Source organism: Ascaphus truei, chromosome 1 (assembly GCF_040206685.1).
Source record: "Ascaphus truei isolate aAscTru1 chromosome 1, aAscTru1.hap1, whole genome shotgun sequence".
Lineage (NCBI taxonomy): Eukaryota > Metazoa > Chordata > Amphibia > Anura > Ascaphidae > Ascaphus > Ascaphus truei.
This window is the reverse complement of record NC_134483.1, coordinates 134,948,709-134,970,699: the sequence shown is the minus strand read 5'-3', so window position 1 is coordinate 134,970,699 and position 21,991 is coordinate 134,948,709. Positions and strand designations below refer to the sequence as shown.

Here is a 21,991-nt window from a genome sequence, read left to right as displayed (position 1 = left end):
GTATAAAGTAACTTGTCAAATATTGGTATCCGTGGCCTCAAAATGATTCTAAATGGTTTTACTTTTATTGGAGTACTTCAATCACGGTTTGCATGCAAGTAAAGGTTTCATTTAGAAACCTGCCTTTAGGTGTGTTTTAAGCAAATAAAAAGTAGTTGACACTATGGGGCAAATTTATCAAGTGCTGGTGTCGGTTATCGCACCCATTCCGGCATTAACTTCCTTAGACTTCATTGAGAACCAGAATGTGCATAGTAACCGGTACCAGTGGTTGATAAATGTGCCTCTAAGTGTAGTCATGCTTTCGTTACTTGTCCCTGCACAATTCCGTGAGAGTTAAGAGAAATCTTATGGTCTTTAGTAGTGTGAGATGAGGGTATGTTGAGAGGGTGCTTTGTGAGTATGTATGTTTGTGTATACATTTACAATTAAGGGTCTTACAGCCTCGAATGTTTTGGAAGAGGTTTAGCTATCCCTTATTTTGTCAAAAGTAAAAACAGGGGTTCAAAGCCCAGAATGCTTTGCTGCGGATGTCAAAAGAAAACAAAAAAACTCAGTTTGCTGACCTCGTGCTGTTTAGTAGACGTGTCTATACCCAAATGCCACAAATTAACAATTTGATAATAAGCTAACACATTTCTTCTTTTTTTTAACATGTTTTGTCTTTCACAAGCTTATCATGAACATACAGTACATTTATTTTTAAAGTATGTCATGACCATACCTTTGCATTACACCAGAAAAACTATAAACAGAGTTCTGTCAACACACCACCAATTATATGGGTGTTCCCTGCCCTTTTGCATTAAGAGCTTCAATAGCATATCCGGCAGCCACTGTGTGTACCACTTTGTAACAATCAATACAATTCCATTTAAAGTGTTGTATACCAATAGATCAGATCTAAATTGATGTAAGCACTGGATATGTAATTACCCATGCCATTGTTTAGCATTTCTAGGGGTCTTCCTTCCTCTTCCATTTTCTATTGTCCTTCCAGTGCCAGCAATTTCATTGTAACATTGCAACATGAAGATGACTAAATAGGTTTCACTTGTCAGACTCATGACAACACAAACAATGTAATAAGCTAAATACGTAGTTAGGACCTGACCCATGAATGAGTAACCTTGATATGGTGATTTGACTCTTTTGTTTCTAGTGTGACTCTTTTTCTGTCAGATAGGCCTTAGGCTGGGCCACGCTAGCACTGAGCGTGCTGCCCGCGCGGTGCTTGCCGAGGTTAGTTTCGGCAAGGGAATTGTCCCATCCCTGCTCACGCGGTGTGCGTGGGCACGGACGCTCACCCACGCTTGCCGCTTGCGTAAACAAAAAAAAGAGACTTGCAAGCACGTTCAATTTGCCTGTAACGGCCCCCACGCGTGCTTTGTGAAATAGGCAGGACACCCGGCGCTCATGCTTGGAGAGCGTGGTCAGCACTAACGTAGCCGCAGCCTTAGTGCATTACAGTCCCCTTTGGTTGTGAAAATATTAACACTTAATATGCATGTATAATGTTAAATGTCCTTGTTTGCTTGGGATAGTCTATTCTACTTTTCTGTAAAAGTATAAATTGATCCCTGCTAAAAAAATTCTTAACCCAAAGCAGTGGTAAATGAGATTTTCAAGGCTTTGCTAGCAGTGAATGGGTTCAATGTAAAAACATATAATATAGGTGTATGTACAGTATGTGTGTAAAAAAAAATAAATATATAATGAGTGTGATACTGGAAAAACACAGGTTTTAATTCTTGCAAGATGATAAAAGAAAAACAGCTCATCATATACACTGGAGAGTCTACTCAGCCCGTCTGTAAGAAAGAACCCCAGACGGAGCGTCTCTATGGCGTCCTGGTCTCGTGGCTAAAACCGAAGAGGTGCTGTCACTTCTGGCTTCTACACACGTCACATCTGGTTACACACTCCTGGGTTAACCTAACACAGCTCACCTCTGGACCACTCTCCACCCTCAGCACTGCACTGCTCTACTATACTATTATACTGTATATAGTGCTCTTACTGACCCTACTACAAGGCCGTTCTGCCACTATATATATATAGATATATATATATTTATATATTTATCTATATATATATGTACAGTAAGAGTCCACACAGTGTACAGGTATTTTAGGTTTTAGCAGACTCTTGTGTGGCTTATTTCTCCACGTCAACAACAGATATGGTAGGCACACTGTCCCTTTAAGGGAAAATCAAATTATAAAAAAAGAATAGCCTACTCCACATTACAGAGGCTAACTGACCATAATAGGCTAACTATGTGACTGACTAGCTAGGCTAGTTCCTGTCTAAACAATCCATATTGAATGTCAAAATATAAGGTCCTTAACTGTGGTGCTGGGAATCAACCCCAGGAGTCTCCAGGAAATCACTCTGGAACTTTGACAAATTCAGAAAGGACAGCTCTGCTCCCTCAGCAGGGAGTTGAGGTTCTGTTTCTGGGGGGGGGAGGTGGGGGTGGGGGACGCCTCAGCTGGTCCCAGCAGGCCCTGCATCCAGCAGACCTGGGGAACCATACCAACTGGCATTCTTCCTGGTTGGGGAAAGTATCTAAGCTCTGGCAGCTTACTAACCGCCTTTAAACCCCTTTGTAATCAGCAGTTAACTATAACACCCTAGCTTATTGCCTCTTCAGAGGAGTTTTACCGCCCGCAGGCTTGAAAGCACACATACTGCACATCACTCTAGCATAGAGAATCCATGACTCTGTCACATAGATTGTAATGTGCATCGGCCTTTGCACCGTTACCATGTACCAGCCTCACTGTTTGAGAAGTTTGACTTCAATCTCTTTCTTTTTATTCTTTTTTTTAATCGAAGACGTTTTCCAACTTCACACCATTCATTTCTGTGTCTTTGTGACTGCCCAACTTGTAACTGGATCCACGGACCTGGATTTCCTTGGTAAAATGAATTTTTTCAAGGACATCTTCACTCCCACCATCAACTTTGTTTTTTTCCCTTTGGGGCATTTACCGGCCCCTCGAGGGCATGAAGCACAGTATTTCACTACTTCCTTATAAAATCCTAGCCATGATGTGTAGTCATGATTGAAGAGAAGACAGTTGCCAAAGTCTTTGTAACATCTTTTATTCAGATGAAACCACTGCTGAATAACTAATGACGTCTTTCTCAGTGTTTGATAGCGGACACATTTCTGTCTCATTCTCATCAGAGACTGAATCTTTATACCGGCTGTTTTCATGGCAAGGAATATACTTCACACCACGTGGGCACAGTAGTACGATTTAATTTTTATTGCACTTTATTGCAATGTATTATTTTTTATTGCTACCATTGTAGCTTTGTTATAGGAGTTTGCGTTTTGTGGAAAGCAGATTGTAGTACTGCAACTGCATTGTAGATATGCTCATAGGAATGGACAACTTGCTTGGTTATGACATAGGATCTATAGCTGGATTGAATCACATAATCAGCTTTCTTCACGTCCCTGTATAGTCTTTGTTGCTGATACTTCCTAACATTTGACTGCAGTAGAATCACACATTCCTTCAAGTATTCATACTTATTTATTTGCTGCTTCATTCTCCAAAATGACTGAATAACACGAGCTGCTTTACTCAGACTGTGTGGCGACAACAAATGGCCATGAAGCTACTCCTGCTGCACTGAGGCACCACACCACACCCCTGTCTGAGGCCACCCTGATGTCCCATCAGCTAGATCTGCTTGAAATGCAGTGTTGTGGCTTCCAGTACATGATGGCCCAGTTTGGCTATATTGAAGCTATGGCAGAGCGGGTGGAGAAAGCAGCTCAGCGCAACTACCGCATCACCATCCACACCATGTGCCAGCACAGCAGTGCAATGATAAATAGTATGGCTCAGTGCCTGTGGACATTGAGGCATGCAGACCTTGTACCAGGGGGCAGAGTGAGCCTGGCAGCACACCTGCCAAGAAGAGGCGCTGAATGTTATTTTCTGTTAGTTTTCTAATATTTTCATTTTGGAAATATTGTGAAAATAATTGCAAATAATTCTCTATCTCTTGGTAATTATAACTCGCCGCTATTTTTGCTCCCACCTATTTTACAGTTACTCAATAAAGTACTAGGTTATAAAGAAATCAATTCTAAACAATAACCTTATAAGGGGTGCTGAGTGCTCACTTGATCTGGGATCTTTCTCTCTCTAAAATCCCTTCCAAAAATTTTCCCGGAGGTCAAATATAGGCAACAGTCAAAATGTAACAGCAGACAATGTAGAGCAAAGGAGCACAGCAACAAAAAATAGATGGCAACTCCAGAATAAAAATAAAAGGTATTTAATTCATCAGCTTCCGCTCACAGAAAATGAAAGAAACAAACGCTCCAACGCGTTTTGTCCTGTGGGACTTTGTCAAGAAGTCTGAAACGCGTTGGAGCGTTTGTTTCTTTCTGCTGTTACTTCTACTCTACAGGACTGCATGCGCAAATGGAACACTGCAAAATTGTATTCTTTCCGGATACCTCCAGAGACAGGTAACGGGCTGTAGCCCTCATATGTTTACCTCTTGTCCTGTTATTGGGGATGTTTTATGCTTAGAAGGGGTTTATACACAAAGACCACTGGTTGTGGTAGTCTCTGGGACACCACTAGGTCATTTTGTCCCCCTGCATATACTTATGGACACTAAAATTTCATGGATGGATGCAGTGTACTAATCGTTGTCTCAAGGACATTATGAATAATATTATTGGCAGTGCACACACTTATATCTGAGCACCATTTTTTCTCATATCTGCTAATAGTCAAAATGTACAAAGTTTAAAACCCTAAATGTGTAAAAACAAGGGTAGCTGCTAAACATTTTGGCGCAGAAGCAGTAAGCAACATTTTTCAGACTATGTTATTAATTCAAATAAAGAATCACATAATGTTCCGAGAAGGTAGTAATTTGATTTAAACTTGAACATGTTGCAGTGCATACTGAGTCCCTTAATATATTTAATAAATCTGGGCCTAACTGTCTACCCAATGCCACCACAAAAAATTGAATATAACGTACACAGCCCCATCTCAGTGACCCTTACCAGTTTTGACAAGATCATTTTGAATGCTGTGTGGTTATTGCACTAAGTTGTCTTATATGCCTACAATCCACAACCGTAATCAAGAGGCGCATGCAATGATTTCTCTATTAGTATATGGGAGGCGGCTGTGGAGTGTCTTGGTGAGCAGTGGAGGTCATCAGCTGTAATTATTGTCAGAAATCATTTTGCGGGGAGCTTCTTTTACTTTGCAAAATAAGGTTTATATCAAGACTGAGGTGTCAAGTAATAATAGCACTCATATTGCTTTTTTACTTTATGCTTTTTACCAGGGGGGGGGGCTCCAGTGCTGAACCGCTGTATTTTCAGCACCGGGGAGGCCCCGGTTCCCAAGATAATTACCGGTGTAGATAGCGGATTTTAAAGCTGCAGTTCAAGCAATATCCTGCATGTGTGATTTTTTTAATAAATCAGTTCTGTAGTAAGAAAAAATACTTTTAGCATTTTCTGTTTAAAAAACAACAAATTTGAAAGACCAATTTTCTTGTATTCTATTTTAACAAGCATGTTTGTTCCTATAGCAACCATTTACATTCCCCAGATCTAAAGATGTCGCCAAACTAAAACTAAAAAAAACAAAAAAACGGGAGCTTGAACTGCAGCTTTAAGTTCCTTCATGGGGAAACAATATGGCTGCTAAATCTTGTGGTATCTGCAAGTCAATAGAAAGTTGCAACTTCATCAGTTGCGGCTTCCCGTTGACCATGTTGAATCCTCCATGAGGAGCACTGACATCCTCACTGGTAATTATCTCCAGAACCGAGGGATTCCCTGCACTGAAAATACGACTCTGCACCTGAGGCTCTCCTGGTTCCAATAATGTAAACAAAAATCATTCTTTGTGAGATGGCTGTTAAAAATATTAACTGCTATATCAATAACTACTTCAGCACTGAATAACATATTCCATTACATTTTCCACAAAACACTAAGTAGAATTCTTCAACTTTGATGCAGGTTTTTAAATCCAGAAAGTCAAATGCATCAAGACTACACAACCTCTAGTGGTGAGCAAATGAATCATAAAGCAAAGGCATTGATAAACCATTAGCTTATTAACCCACTAGCTACATATTATTGGTTGGTATCCATTAAAAACAAAAGCAGTGGAAAAAGTGTGATGTTTTGCCCTCTGGAGTGAGAATAAAATCAAGATCTGACATTGTTTTGCAAAGATCAATACTTTATTTTGTGCTCTTTAACCAATGGAACAAAGAAAAAAATCAATATGGTGACACGATGGACCCAGTGGAAGACCTATGCTTTTTAGTTGCTGTTCTCCTGTAGTAAATGGAATATCACAAGGTTGGATTCATTAACCAATGATTTGCACCATAGTTTACTATTTACATAATTAAACAATGCACCAACTGTCTAACTTTGACAACATAATGACAAACATCACACAATATATAAGTTATACGTGAGATCCAGTGCAGGAATTTCGGTTCACATTTAGCAAGACGTGCTATATCATTAGAAACCTTCTGGTTCATTCAAGCAATGAGCTGAGAGGTGTCTTGTGGAATAGCATTGGCTAGTAAATGTGGCCCTTTAGTTACGAAAGTGATACCAACAGTGCAGAGCTCAGGATCAGAGGTTTAAACACGTTTACATTGTCTGCATGCAAGACTGGCAATTATCCATGCCTCACCCAGTGCTCATCCTCTTCATTCCGGAAAAGAAATGTGATAATAATCATTCCCTCATTTAGCCCTGACAACGTACAAAGCAATGTAGACAGAATCTTGGAGGTATGAGTCCCTGTCCTTACTCTACATAATATTGGTGTCCAAGGCACAGAAAGATAAACTGACTTGCCCAAGGCCACAAGGTAAGCTGGCACTTGAATGTAAACTGGGTTCACCTGCTTCAAAGGCATTGAGCTACTATTTCAGCCCCAATGCTTTCTTAGGCTGTGGTCCCAGTGCGTTCTAAAGCGCACGCCCTCCCAATCTCTCCGGGACAAGTACAAGCGTCGGCGCACATTTAGTAGCCGCGCTGTACTGCAAGTTTTCTCACATACAAAAAAATTGTATGTGGAAATTGCGATGGAGGCGTGACCACGCCCCCGCCAGCGGTTCAGCCAATGAGGGTGAACCAGCCACGTGAGGTCATGGCCATGCCCCCGCAAAATACTCACCACGCCCCCTCCCGTCGCAATCTCCCTCTCTCCCTGGAAACCGCAGATCGCGGTTAGCGCTGTGCACGTGCCGACCCTCCCCCCCCCCCCCCCCGCCGGGCGCGTGTTACAGTGATGGCTGGGACCGCAGCCTTAGGGCTGTTCTATACTGCGTGTGCTTGCTACGCCGTGTGCACGGCAGTTTTACTTGGCTGAGGTTAGTCAGTCTTTCCATAATGGTGCCGCGCGTGCACGGTAGTGAGCGTGGAACCGGCCGACAGGGGGGAAGATGAAAAAAATAAAGAATTTGCACCGCTACCGCCGCTGAAATGTATGTATATGTGTGTGTGTGTGTGTGTGTATGTGTGTATGTATGTATGTGTGTATGTGTGTATGTATGTATGTGTGTATGTACAATGTTAATAAACAATTTATTAAAGTATTTCTTTATTTATTTAAAAATTATTTAACACACACACATATACACATACATACACATACATACAGTACCTCACTCGCTCACGTGCGCACGCGCGCACGGCCGCACACACTATAGAACGGCCCTTAGAAACCAGCCCATGTTGCTCAGCTTTGCTGGCACTGTTACAGTGAAGGATATACATGACAAGCTACGTGCCTATTAAAGGGGCAATGTATCCTAGGCTAAGACAAACATTAACTAACTCCAGTTACATTTTTAAGGCATCTCATCTGGGGGATTGATGCCTTGGTACCCACATCTGACACCTATACGTATGCTAAAATATGTTTTTTTAGTTAGACTTGGGCGGGTCTTGATTTCCTCAGTCCACTCCATTTTGTGTGATGTTAATGTGTGTTCAACAAGTGCTATCACAGCCAGTCCCCGCTACCCCTCACCTGTATTGGCTCTCTGATAAGGGCAAAGAAAAAACGTGATTGACAAACACTTTCCCATTTAGCGGCGCCTGAGAAATTTAACTTTGAACTCATTTCCCCCCCAAAATAAAAGCAGCCAAATCTTTGCAATTACCATTGCCAGATTTGTTTAGGAAAAATAGTTAGACTGTTAAATGTCGGAAAATATGGGATTGTTACTTTAAAATGTCTGTTTGCTCCGTAACAGAGTTCTTGGTGCATAATGAGTCCCTTAAAAATGTTATTGATATATTATTTTACTAAATACATTTCACAGTAAACAGAAAACTACTAGAGATTATTAGAATGTTATTTATTGGGATAAAAAAAAGTAAAGGTGATTAATAAAATAAAAAAAGTGTCACTACACCTTTAAGAGGATTAAAATGTCCTAGGGGGCACTGTCTGGCTGCAGAGAATTGGGAGGAAGTCTGGATTTGAGCTGTTAATGCCAAATTGAAATGTGATGCCTGGTTCAGGAGAGAAAAAGCTCTCTCTTTCATATCCCAAAGTTAAACCTCGTAGGAAACCTGAAAAAAAAAATGCACTCAGGGAAGTGGCCTCACTGAGCTTTGCAACAGCTAGAGGTCTTTTTTTTTCCAGGAGACTCAAACTGGGTTTACAGAGTCATTTTTTTAATTCAGTTTCTCTGTCAGGTTTATCAAATGCTGTGAAACATTTCAACAGACCAGACTGAGTTCTTCAAAGATGTAACTATGTGTGCTGCGTAAAGACTCCAAATGTCTCTGTGTACCTGGGATAGTTGCAGTTTGCAAATGATCTTAACAGACATTAAAAAGTGAATGTTTTCTGTCACATAAAGAACCACAGATTACTATTTTAGAGTAGTCTCCTACTAGAGTATGATTCCAATATATCACTGTGCCATGTAAACCTATGCTGTTTCAGCCTTCTAAATTGGTGGATACAGTACGTGCTGAAATTCAGTACTCACTGGGAGAGATGGACGAATGTATTACAATTTAGCCGCAAATATTTAGCCGACTTTTTTTGTTGATATTCAATTCGGCGACGAATATTCACCTGAATTTGCTAATGTATGCAATTCCACCGCTGGCCACTATTCACATATTCTATTTGCCCAGAATGTGAAATATGGGGAGAGAGGGAGAAAGAGGGAGAGATAGACCTACTGTATGAAATATGGCAACAGGATATGCAATTGGCTCCTATTAGTATATATCTCGGGGGGGGCGGGGGCATTTATTGTGCATGGGTGTCTCTCCAAGGGTTGTCTAAAAGTGTGTGTTGAGGGAATTCTTCCCCCTCTCATCTTCCAATCTCCCATGTCCCCATGAAGATCCATGAATATTCCCACTTATTAGCGGCTAATTTGCCGATCTCCACTCACTGGTCTCTTCTCAATGTATAAGCAATATAGTGAGATCTGTAAGGTTTTTCAAAGCTCTGTACTCATTAATAAGTCTATCAAGAAAGTTCTTCTATGTGCATTTAGTTAAATAAACAGCCTGTAATGAATCAACACAACATCAGAACTTTTACACTATGCAGGAACTATTTTACAGTATGCTACGGAAGACATCAGGATAATTTAGGAAAATATTTACTGTCGCAATCCATATTAATGAGGCAGTCCGCGTGGCACTTTTTGTATTAATATATGCAGCCTTTGATTACCTTTATTGTAAACTAATTACCCAAGCTGCCGATCAATTTGCTCACCCGTAATCAATCAGCAAAGATCCTTCCCAGGGTTCACTAAATGGCTGCTTTTCAGTTTAATCAATACTTCAGTCAATGTAACTCAGCAGCTATAATGCATTCTGATATTACTAAGGTAACATTATGTATTGTTATGGTTTGCAGCTCAAACTGCTGGGAACATTGGCAGCAAATGATCACAAACAGGAATGTGTTGCAAAAATCTTGCACTGCTGGGGATGTGGGCTAAACCTGCTATAGAAAATCAAAGGATGCTCAGTATATTAAAACTCATTAAAAATGTCATTAAGAGTTGAATAATAATTAAAAAAAAATTTAGTATCTAATACTACAGAACTGATTTTATATATATATATATATATATATATATATATATATATATATATATATATATATACAAATATAGCTGTATGCTCATCTGCATGTCTTAGGCAGGTCTGCAACCCCGCCTTTCCCCATTATCACCCAGCATACAGCACTTCCACTGCAGCAAGGGATTCTGGGAAATGACATGCAAATGAGCACACAGTGTCACTTTTTGCCTCAATAACCATTTTTAACATGGTTCCCTATAGGCTTAAGCTTGCTGCATGGTCACAGCTTTGAGCACAGCCAGGGTTAAGGTGCATACCCAGAAATCTGTAAGGTTTTTCAAAGCTCTGTACTCATTAATAAGTCATACATATTATATAAACACACATGCTACCATTGTACTAATTATGCTCTAGCAATTTAAATATAATTTAAATATAATCACTGGGCTGTTTTATCTTATGTGCTTCCATGATCTTCTAGAAACTGACCACTTGACCTTAAACCTAGCAGAAAAGATTGTAAGATGTCAATGTCACACTGGAAGAAAGAGAGAGGGTATACAAAGGGCAAGGATTCAGCCATTTTTCAGAGACATAGGAATACTATAGCTACAGCAGGTCATGCTTTGAAGCTAGAGGGCGCTTAGCTCAGAGGGAATGTGAGGGAGTTCTCTGACCATCACATCATGAATCAGACCCCCAACATGATGGAGGCTAATATAGTAAACAATTCTAAACAGCTTGGGATAGACACATTGTTACATATGGGAAAAGCCAGTGATCAAATGGAATCCAGGGCTGTTTAGCAGCTTAGAAAAGTAGGTAGAATAGATCTGGCGAAATTATCTAGTCAACAGTTTCTAAATCAGCATCTCCCATGAACAAGTGGATTCCTCCTTTACAGATGTGCCTGTATTTTCTGGTCTTAATTGAGATTCTCCTCTATTTGGACACTTTCCACTTACAATGTCTGCCGGTGGCCCCAATGTGCAACTTAGTATGCACACAACATCCTGGCCTGGGTCCAGTAAAGAGCATGGATAACCATGGTTAATTCAAGACTAAACCCCTCTTTTCACTACAAGGCAAAAGCAGATGACTCCCCTGATATATAGACAATCCCATTTCGAAATGAACACCCAGGTGCTCGTAAAATGTACATGGAGTCACCCCCTAAGGTTAACATGGTTTAACCATCAGAAGGGTAGTAAACTCCCCAATAACCTTTTCTCTTTAAAGTAAAAACAGTTAAAATGTGGTGTTTACTACCTATATGATGGAAAATACAGTAGGTACAGTATATTCAAGAAAAGATTCTCTATCTTCTTAGAATGGAAAAGTATACAGTTCACGGGGGAAACTGATGCATGTAGTAATATGGCATTTAAAAAAAAAAGGATGCTTTTATTTCCGAGAAAAAAAAGGACAACTTTTGTGCACACGGTTATTTGTTTGTGTTCTAGTAGCTGTATTAAGTCTGGGGAACTCAAGGTGTGTTGTACAGCAGGTTGTGATCATTTTTGAGGATCACAATTAGAGATCTTCATAGATGAGATTTTAATGTACAGAGCGGTGGAAACCAAGTACACTTGAAGCAGAAATCTACGAGGCATAAAAAGTCCTGTACACCATGACCTCATCAATGAACCCCAACGTTGGTCCCCTAAATAGGGACTTTAACGGAAGGTTCTTTTTTCAACCTCAAATACTATGTAACTGTCTTACTTATTACCATATTATTGCATTATTCAAGGTACATGCATTTTGTATCTTCTGGCACAGCACCTCATTTGTTATGGACAAAAGGCTATCCATTGTGTGTATCCCAGGATATCTAAAAATATGCAAGATGGTAATAATGAAGCGCTAAAGAAAAACCACGAACGATGATATATATATATATATATATATATATATATATATATAAAATCACATTTTAAGTGATGGTGGGTGAAAAAGGCAACAAGAAACCACCACTGAATAGTATATAGCAAATAAAGAGATCACTTGTGAGCACATTCACATGTCTTAGACAGGTATTTATTTGCTATATGCTATTTGTGGAGGTTTTTTGTTGCCTTTTTCACCCACCATAACTTAAAATGTGATGGTAAATCCTACAGCCTTGAAAATTGCAAAGCCAGTACAACCAACTTCACACTGATGAGACCCATTAAGGTTGAAACATGTCTGTGAGTGGTTTCTCTGGCTTTGCATCTGATTCCCATGCTGTGCTTAAAAGCTGTGTTAACAGCGAGCATTAGCTTATAAGGGTCCCGTGTAAAAATGGATTTCAGGCAAAAGGTGACATGGTGTGCTAATTTGCATGCCATTTCCCAGAATTCCTTGGTGCAGTGGAAGCACTGTATGCTAGGTAATAGTGGTGACAGACAGGGTTGCAGATCTGTCTAAGACATGTGAATGTGCTCACAAGTGATCTTTTTATTTTATATATATATATATATAAAATCATGGAAAAGTTGGGATTGTTTACTGGCTAGTAGATTGCACCTTTAATAATAAGCCGCTGCCAGATTTCGGCAGCTCTGCCAGAGAATGGGTTAAGCAGCAGTGGGAAACAGACAACCACTACAAAGCACAAGTAATGAATGTCTGGTGAAGCGTGCGGGCTGGATCCATTCACACAACAGACATGGCAACAGCATGGAAGGAATATTGTTTAGGATGTCTTTACTGCATATGGACTTCAAAGAACACATTGCATCAAAGGCAAACACAAAACAAGCTTTAACTCCTTGGAATCCGATCTCGGTCTCAGTATAAGGATTGCATTAGCAGCCACTAACTCACACAGAGGTTTGTGCTTCTTTTTGAAGGTGAAGTCCCACTTGGCATTTTACAATGCTTTGGAAATGAAATAAAGTACTGTATATACATTCTACTTTTCTACTATTTTTACCGTTTGATCCATAAAGTAAGGTATGTTAAATAGCCTAACTCTAAAAAAAAATCCCCAAGCACCGTGTGACAAAGTTGAAAAGGGGACGTATAAGAAATTTTAAGTAAAAGAAAACAAAAAAAGCATTGTGTGGCAGTTAAAAAGAAGACTAATCACATAATTCGGGGTAATTTACAAGCAACACACTATTTTTTAATTTTTTTAACCCATTTAGTATTGGAAAGGACAACAATGCATTGCCTTGCAATGGGTTGCTGATCTCTTTTTTCCCATTTTAGATCTTTTCTTGCCCTTTCCAATGTTGTTGCTGTTTTTGTTTTAAACCCTATGCTTTGTTCTGGAGATATATGCGTTTCAAATATTAAGTGTCGGGGAGGTTAAAATGGAGACCTCCACATAGCCTACTGCTGTCTAAATGTTACCATGGTAACCATAACCCAGCATCATTCATCCAGACTCACAATGTACATACAGTATACAAGGCTCAGGTCATTAATGTGTGGCATTAATGGCGAAGTTGTGTCACTTTGTCCGAATTCGCAATTCTTAGATCAAGAAATTAGAGAAGGATGCAAAATCCAAATTCCATATGAATAGATGCTTACTTAAGTTTGTGTCATCTCAAACAATCATTTTTTTTAAAAACTATGACAGGGTGATACAGTTAATATGTTAATTAGTTATTCAATATTTCAAGAATGGCTGTGTTTGATAAAAACAACTTGAAACAAAGGGGCATATGTATCATGGCAGAAGTGGTGCAATTCGTTTGCAAACAATCTGCATCATATGTATCAAAGAAAAATATACTATTGAAATAGTTTGAATAGTTTTCTTTGATACATCTGGTGTAGTTTGTTTAACCCCATAATAACACCAATTGTTTCTTGGACTGTATCTTTAAGCGTATACATATTACAATCCAAGTGGCACATTTTTTGTTTGTTTTAATGTATGCAGCCTTTCATTACCTTTAGTGTAAATTAATTACCTACAGTAAGCTGCCAATCGATTCGTTCTCCCGTGATCGATCAACAAAGATCCTGCTTTGCAGGGCTTACTAAATGGCTGCCTTTCAGTTTCAATCAATCCTTCAGTTAGTGTAACTCAGCAGCTACAATGTATTCTAAGGTAACATTATCTATTGTTACAGTTTGCAGCTCAAACTGCTGGGAACATTGGCAGCAAATGATCACAAGCAGGAATGTGTTGCAATTAGCTTGCACTGCTGGGGAAGTGTGCTTAAACCTGCTGTAGAAATCAAAAGATGCTCACTATATAAAACTCATAAAACAATGGCATTAAGAGTGGAATAAAAAACATATACCGTTAGTATTATCTAATACTAGTAACTGATTTATTAAAAATAACACACATGTAGGCTATTGCATGGATTGCCCCTTTAAGGAGTCGTATCAAGAGTCTTAAAGGTGCCACAAACGCATATTCTTGCAATTGCATTTATTTATGTTACATCAATATATGTAACAAAAAAAGACCTCACCCATTTGTTCCACTTTCTTCAGCTGTTTTAGTAAACGTGTCGCTGATTTTGCTAGACAAACCTGCAAACATGAACGCAAATGGTCTTTTTTGTGCAGTTGCGTCAGTATACAGTATACAGCCATTCATAAAAGACCCGCTTAGCTTGGTCTGTTGCTATATCGTTAAATCTATTACAAGCTTACAATGAAGAATATCAAGACATGTACATTGTAACATTGCTTAGGTGGATCTTTAAGTTAGAAGAAATGGAGACACAAGGAGGAACAAGATAAACATAGGTGCTGCCAAATGCAAAATAAACATAGTTAACATTTTTGAAATGTAAATGTGTATGTAACATTTCACGATGACTAATACGACACATGTAGCATCCACTGGGTCACGCGTAAAAGGTTAATGACTTTACCTGCTCTAACTCTCTCTTTACTGATCCACGTTGCAGAACTTCAACCACAGGAGACAAAGCCAAAAATCAAAACCTCAGTACTTTTTCTTCCCTTGCCTTCAAATACTTCAAGACAAAGTGTCACCTCTTTTCTATTAAGTCTTCTTTTACCTTCCAAAGTTGTCACAGTGAAAAGAATCCACAAAGTACTTCTAGTATCATTATAAGTGTTGCCACAGAGCAGCGCAATCAGGAAAGGAAGAAATATAAGGAATGCTGCGATTCTTCAAATTCAGTGTCAGTATAGACTAGAAAAAGTCTGCCAGTTACTGAGATCAGACAGAAGAAGCTGGTGACAAGAATGGAATGAAGGACCAGGTGAAGAGTGAGATGTCACTTCTCACTATTTTTTGTGTTTTCCCTTTTTTCTGTTAGTCAGTTTGTATTCCAAGTTCAGCAGGAATTCTGCTGCAAGAAGTCTTGGAAAGAATATTTTGAGATTGGTCCCTCCTGTAGCACAGAGGCTGCCTCAGCCTATGCTGTAATGTCTGGAGTGTGCAGAGGCAGTGTGCAGAATACTTCTCAATCTGGGATCTGCCACCTAAGTCACTCCCACTGGGTTTCCTGTGTGTAAGGCAAAGCCCAGACACAGCCTCCTCTTCCCTCCACTGCTATGAATGAAGAGCCTCTCTTCTAATCATTGGTGAACAGACTTTTAAAATAGTAGTGGCACTGTGCCTGATACAAGTGGAGTCTGCAAGAGGGCAAAGCTTCTTAGAACCAAAAGGTTTATTTTATAACTATACTGTAAAAGAAGAGAACCTTTTACCATGAAGCTCTTTTTGCTTAACACCCTCTATTGACCTTGAGCAAGTCACTATATCTCAGGCACAAAATAATAGATTGTAAGCTCAATGCTGTAAGATTTGTTCCTGAATAGTTTTCTGTAGAGTTGTATATACCGCAATTCTAGTATAGAGGATATTATTACTGTTATTAGTACAATATTAACACGTTTGGCAGATTGAGCACAAAGCAGAAGGCTGACTAGCACCCCCATTTTTTCAACCCTCCCCTCTAGCAGCAAAATGGTCAATTGCCCTGCAATAGTTTTTGAAGGCTGTCAATTTCCACCAGAAGACATTGCCACAAAACAAAACAGGTTTATCAGTTATACCTTGGGTGACCAAGTCCTAAAACAGCATCTGGACCCTTAGCTGAGCTTCCGATATATTACCCACTGTGCCATGATAGCATGTGAACAACCGTCAAGAAGCACTCATCTTCCACCACATACACTATAAAAAGTGATGACAGGACAGCAGCTTATAGATAAGATGAACACTTAGTCTATACAATAATGAGAAATTTGGAAAAGAAAACATTCAATATTGGAGCTGGCAGAAATAGGCTACTTTAGAAAAGCAGCCCAAAATCTTCGTAGAGACCAATGGACTATTCTACTCCTACAAGATGGATACATTAATTAGTATGTGAATGTGCCTGTTTTGAAAGTAATTAGTATTAAGAAACCTCACATTTTTTTCTGCATAACTCAGGAATCGGCGTTCTCCACGCTCCCCACACAAAGCACCCCCTTCCTGCAGGGAGCCCCTGGACACACAAAACAAACCTGCCTTACCGGCCTCCACGGCTCCTCGCTCCTGCCGCCGTCGCGGGATCACTCCCCTCGGCGATTCCTCTGCTCAGCGCCGGGCGCGCCCACGCCCTCCTGCACGCACTCCTGCACCATCCACTGGCTCGGTTCACGCGCGTACACGAGTTACGGAGCACGCTCAGTCTGCACACTCTTCTTCCCGTCCCCCGGACCTCAGGCTCCGCCCCCGCACACTGCACTGGCATACTCAGGTAACCAACAAGACTCACCTGGCCTGTTATGCCTGCACCAATCTGCAGTGTCTCTCTGTAGCTCTTCCTGTCCCGCCTCCGTTCCTAATTGGACCTTCCTGCTTTATCTAGCTCCTCTCTGCTCTCAGTCTTTGCTCGACATAGTCTCTGTATGGAAGTACTTCTGGATTCGCTCAGTGTTTTCACAGGTTCTGACGCGGCTTGTACGACTACCCCCTCTGGCTCTCGATCTCGGCACTCCTTGAACAACGCTCACTCTGGTAACCCCTTGAACACGGCTTGGACAACGACCTCTGTCCACTCTCCAGTCGCTGACTTCGGCGAGGCATCCTTCACTCTATCTCTACAGCCGGTACCGGCAAGTATTGTCTACCTTACTACACCTGGCCTGGCAACGCTTCATACCACACTCCGGACACGCTCCCTTTGCTGCGGGTGCGTGTATTACCACTTCCCCCTTCAGCTCAGGGGACGGGTCTGGTCTGCGGGCAGCACCGGCGTAACATTATGTCGAGCCCACAAGACGCAGACCAGACCGAACTTCAACAGTTTCTCTCCAATCTGCTTCAGCAAAACCAGGCCATGGCGGATCAAATTGTGGCACTTACACGCCAGGTCGCAGTACTCTCAGACAGGGTACCGACCGCGACCCCGCCAGATTTAAGCCCCCACTCCGCAACCGCAGTTAGCAGCTCAGATGTAAGGATTCCTCCCCCCAAGCCTTATGCAGGTGAACCGCAAGATTGTAGGGGTTTCGTAAACCAGTGTGAGGTGCAGTTTGAAATGACCCCCCATCTCTACAATACTGATCGCAAGAAGGTAGCCTACATTTATAACCTCCTCACTGACAGCGCCCTGGCTTGGGCTTCCCCGGTTGGGGAGCAACGTTCTGACCTTACCCAAGATTACCCGGCATTTAAAGCCGAGTTTCAATGACTATTCGATTCTCCCACTCGTCGGGAGATGGCATCTGTTTCTCTCCTCCATATCCTCAGGGACGGCGAATGGTGACACAGTATGCTGTGGAATTCCGGACTCTAGCAGCCGAGACTAACTGGGGACAAGAGGCTCTTGTCTCCGTATTCTGGCAAGGCCTGGCAGATCCCATCAAGGACGAACTCTCTCACCAATCCAGGCCGGATCAATTGGAGGTCCTCATTGATTTGGCTGTCCGAGTGGATCAACGTATCTAGGTACGCCGCTCTGAGCGTCAGCGCACTCGCTTCCATAACTTTCAAGTTACGTTCTCCAGTACTCCCAGCAACACTCCTGTTCCCCCAAGTGCTACCATATCTCTTCGTCCTGCACTGGAGTTGCCAGAGCCAATGCAATTGGGGGTACAACGCATCCGCACACCGATACGGCAGTTCCGCCACGCCGGGGGATTGTGTCTCTACTGCGGATCCATGGAACATCTGGTTCGCGAGTGTCCACATCGTCCGGGAAACGGGAACACCTAGTGAGTACAGAGGGGCTCTCTCTGGGTGTAATGTCTCCACGTCCCCTTTCTAAAGGTGAACTCCCTAAGAAACTTACATTTCCAGTTTCCCTTTCAGGCGATAAGTTCAAGACTTCTACCACCGCTATCATTGACTCAGGAGCTGGAGGAAACTTCGTGGATCTTGAATTCGCCAGGTTAAACCGCATACCACTCGTGAGAAAGAAGGTTCCCATCGCACTCGTCGGTATCGATGGACGTCCTCTTACCCCGGCCCACATCTCCTTAGAGCCGGCTCCTTTGCTTCTGTCCTCACATCTGCACAAGGAGACCTTAGTTCTTGATGCCATTCACGCTCCTGGGATACCCATCACCCTTGGTCTTCCTTGGCTACAGCTTAACAATCCTCTCATTGACTGGACTTCCTCTGCTCCCATTTCCTGCTGGCCAATACCTCTGTTCCCGAAGTTATTCTACCTTCCGTTTACCATCAATTCCGGGACGTTTTCAATAAGGTACAGTCAGACCTCTTGCCGCCACACAGGACATACGATTGTCCGATCGACCTAGTTCCAGGTTACTCCCTACCCAAGTCCAAGACCTACCCCTTGTTGTTACCAGAATCTCACGCTATGGATGAATATATCCAGGAGAATCTCAAGAAAGGCTTTATTCATCACTCCAATTCCCCAGCAGGGGCTGGGTTTTTCTTCATTAAGAAAAAGGACGGGTCGTTGAGGCCTTGCATCGACTACAGGGGTTTAAACCACATAACCATTAAAAATCGTTACCCCCTTCCCCTTATTACCGAACTGTTCGATAAATTACAGGGGGCCAAGATTTTTTCCAAGTTGGATCTACGTGGTGCCTATAACTTGGTGCGCATCAGGAAGGGGGATGAATGGAAGATGGCCTTCAACACGCGTAGTGGACACTACGAATATCTGGTAATGCCTTTGGGCTTAGGTAATGCTCCCGCTGTCTTCCAGGATTTCATCAACGACGTCTTTCGTAAGGTACTCAATATTTTTGTTATTGTATACTTGGATGATATCCTGATTTTTTCCAAAGATCTCCAGGACCATATACGCCGCACCTCCTACGTCCTTTCCCATCTCCGTGAACACCATTTGTACGCCAACCTGGAGAAGTGCACCTTTCATCAGACCTCTACTCCGTTCCTGGGGTACATCATTTCCGATGAGGGATTTATGATGGACTCCGGTAAACTTCAAGCAGTCACTGAATGGCCAAGACCCAACTCTCTCAAGGCCATACAACGTTTTTTAGGGTTCGCTAATTATTATCGTAAGTTTATACGGAGTTTTTCCGCCATTGTGGCACCCCTTACTGCGCTCACCAAAAAAGGAGCTGATCCTTCTGCTTGGTCATCCGAGGCCATCTCCGCCTTCGAGACACTCAAGGAAGCCTTTATATCCGCACCTACTCTCCGTCATCCCAACATTGAACTTCCCTTCGTCCTGGAGGTCGACGCTTCTGATTGCGGCGCTGGTGCCGTTCTTTCTCAGAGACCCACGCCCCAAGATAAGTTACATCCCTGTGCATATTTTTCCAAGAAATTCTCCTTTGCCGAGAGGAACTATGACGTGGGTAACAGGGAACTTCTGGCCGTGAAGATGGTTCTTCAAGAGTGGAGACACCTGCTGGAGGGGTCGAAAGAGCCGTTTACTATTCTCATGGACCACAAGAACCTTCTTTACATAGAGAACGCTCGACGCCTTGGTCCACGACAGGCTCGTTGGTCTCTTTTTTTTTCTTGATTCAATTTTCACCTTTCTTATATCCCCGGGACCAAGAACGTAAAGGCAGACGCACTCTCCCGTATACATTCTTCTGAAGAGAGGCCAGAGAAATCTTTGGAGACTATCCTTCCGCATGAGAGGATTCTCGCCACGTCTTCTTTCAAGAATCTTGACAAGATTTTGCACTCCCAGAGACGCATTCCCAAGGACTTGGTCGTTCCCGACAACAAACTCTTTGTACCTTCCAAATTTGTTCCAGAGGTCCTGTCTTGGGGTCACTCCTCTAAATCTGCAGGTCATCCAGGTTTTAAGAAGACTACTGATCTCATTCGTCGGAATTTCTGGTGGCCAAGGATGTCTCAAGATATTCTGGAGTTTACCCACGGCTGCCCCACGTGTGCACTAAGCAAGACTCTCCGTCAAAAGCCTCAGGGTTTTCTGTTACCCCTTCCAGTTCCCGACCGCCCCTGGTCCCACATTTCGATGGACTTCATCGTGGAGTTGCCCAGGTCCAGAGGAATGAACACTATCTTGGTGGTCGTGGACAGATTCTCGAAGATGTCCCATTTTATTCCACTTAAAGGATTACCCACCTCCCCCGCCCTTGCTGATATTTTTACGGAGCAGATTTTCCAGATTCATGGGATCCCTTCGTCCATTGTTTCTGACAGAGGTTCTCAGTTCGTATCCAAATTTTGGAGAGCTTTCACGAAGAGATTGGGCATCTCTTCTTCTTTCTCTTCCGCCTATCATCCTCAGTCCAATGGACAAACGGAGAGAATCAATCAATCCCTGGAGAAGTACCTGAGATGTTTCATATCCGATTTCCAGGATGATTGGGCTCAACTCCTCTCTTGGGCAGAGTATGCCGTCAATTCTGCCAAAAACGAGTCCACCCGGGAGTCACTATTCTTTATAAATTATGGGTACCATCCTCCCTGTCTTCCCATCCCCAACATTCCTTCTGAAGTACCAGCCATAGATGAATGCATTTCTTCCCTCCAAACCGCATGGTCCAGGATTCAGTCTACCCTTCTCAACTCCTCCCGCAGATCGAAACTACAGGCCGATCGTCGTCGTCGTTCGGCGCCCAGTTACAAACCAGGGGATTTGGTATGGCTCTCCTCTAGGAATATCCACCTCAAGGTACCATCTCCAAAACTGGCACCTAAGTTCCTGGGTCCCTTCCCTATTTGCGAACAAATCAATCCCGTGGCATTCCGGCTCCAACTACCACCCAGTATGAAGATTCCCAATGTCTTTCATGTGTCCCTCTTAAAACCATTTATCTCCAGTCACTTCTTTCCGGATCAGACTCGTAAACCGGATCCCATTACTGTACAAAATAACGAGGAATATGAAGTTCACTCTCTTTTGGATTCTCGCCTATCCAGGGGTCAGCTCCAGTTCTTGGTGCAGTGGAAGGGCTTTGGCCCTGAAGAGAGATCCTGGGTACCTTCAAAGGACATTCATGCCCCGGCCCTTCTTAAGTCCTTCAGGAAAAATTTCCAGACAAACCGTTCTTGGATCGTCCTGAGTCCGTTCCTGAAGAGGGGGGTACTGTCAGGAATCGGCGTTCTCCACGCTCCCCACACAAAGCACCCCCTTCCCGCAGGGAGTCCCTGGACACACAAAACAAACCTGCCTTACCGGCCTCCACGGCTCCTTGCTCCTGCCGCCGTCGCGGGATCACTCCCCTCGGTGATTCCTCTGCTCAGCGCCGGGCGCGCCCACGCCCTCCTGCACGCACACCTGCACGCACACCTGCACCATCCACTGACTCGGTTCACACGCGTACACGAGTTACGGAACACGCTCAGTCTGCACACTCTTCTTCCCGTCCCCCGGACCTCAGGCTCCGCCCCAGCACACTGCACGGGCATACTCATACTGGAAGAGCCGGGAGCCTGGGCTTGGTGACGGAAACCAGAGGTAAGTGGTAATTGTATCTGGGTGATAGTGGTAATTGTATCTGGGTGGTAGTGGTAATTGTATCTGGGTG

At 42.5% G+C, this 21,991-nt stretch overlaps 1 protein-coding gene across 1 annotated transcript in view; it reads right to left on the bottom strand.

Annotated features, from left to right (window-relative positions):
* Window positions 1–15,549, bottom strand: part of LPAR1 (lysophosphatidic acid receptor 1) — a 158,122-nt gene extending 142,573 nt beyond the window's left edge. The window contains exon 1 of the mRNA XM_075595201.1: window positions 14,941–15,549. The gene's annotated coding sequence lies outside the window, so the exon portion shown is untranslated. The remainder of the gene's footprint in view (window positions 1–14,940) is intronic.
* Window positions 15,550–21,991: the final 6,442 nt, after the last annotated feature.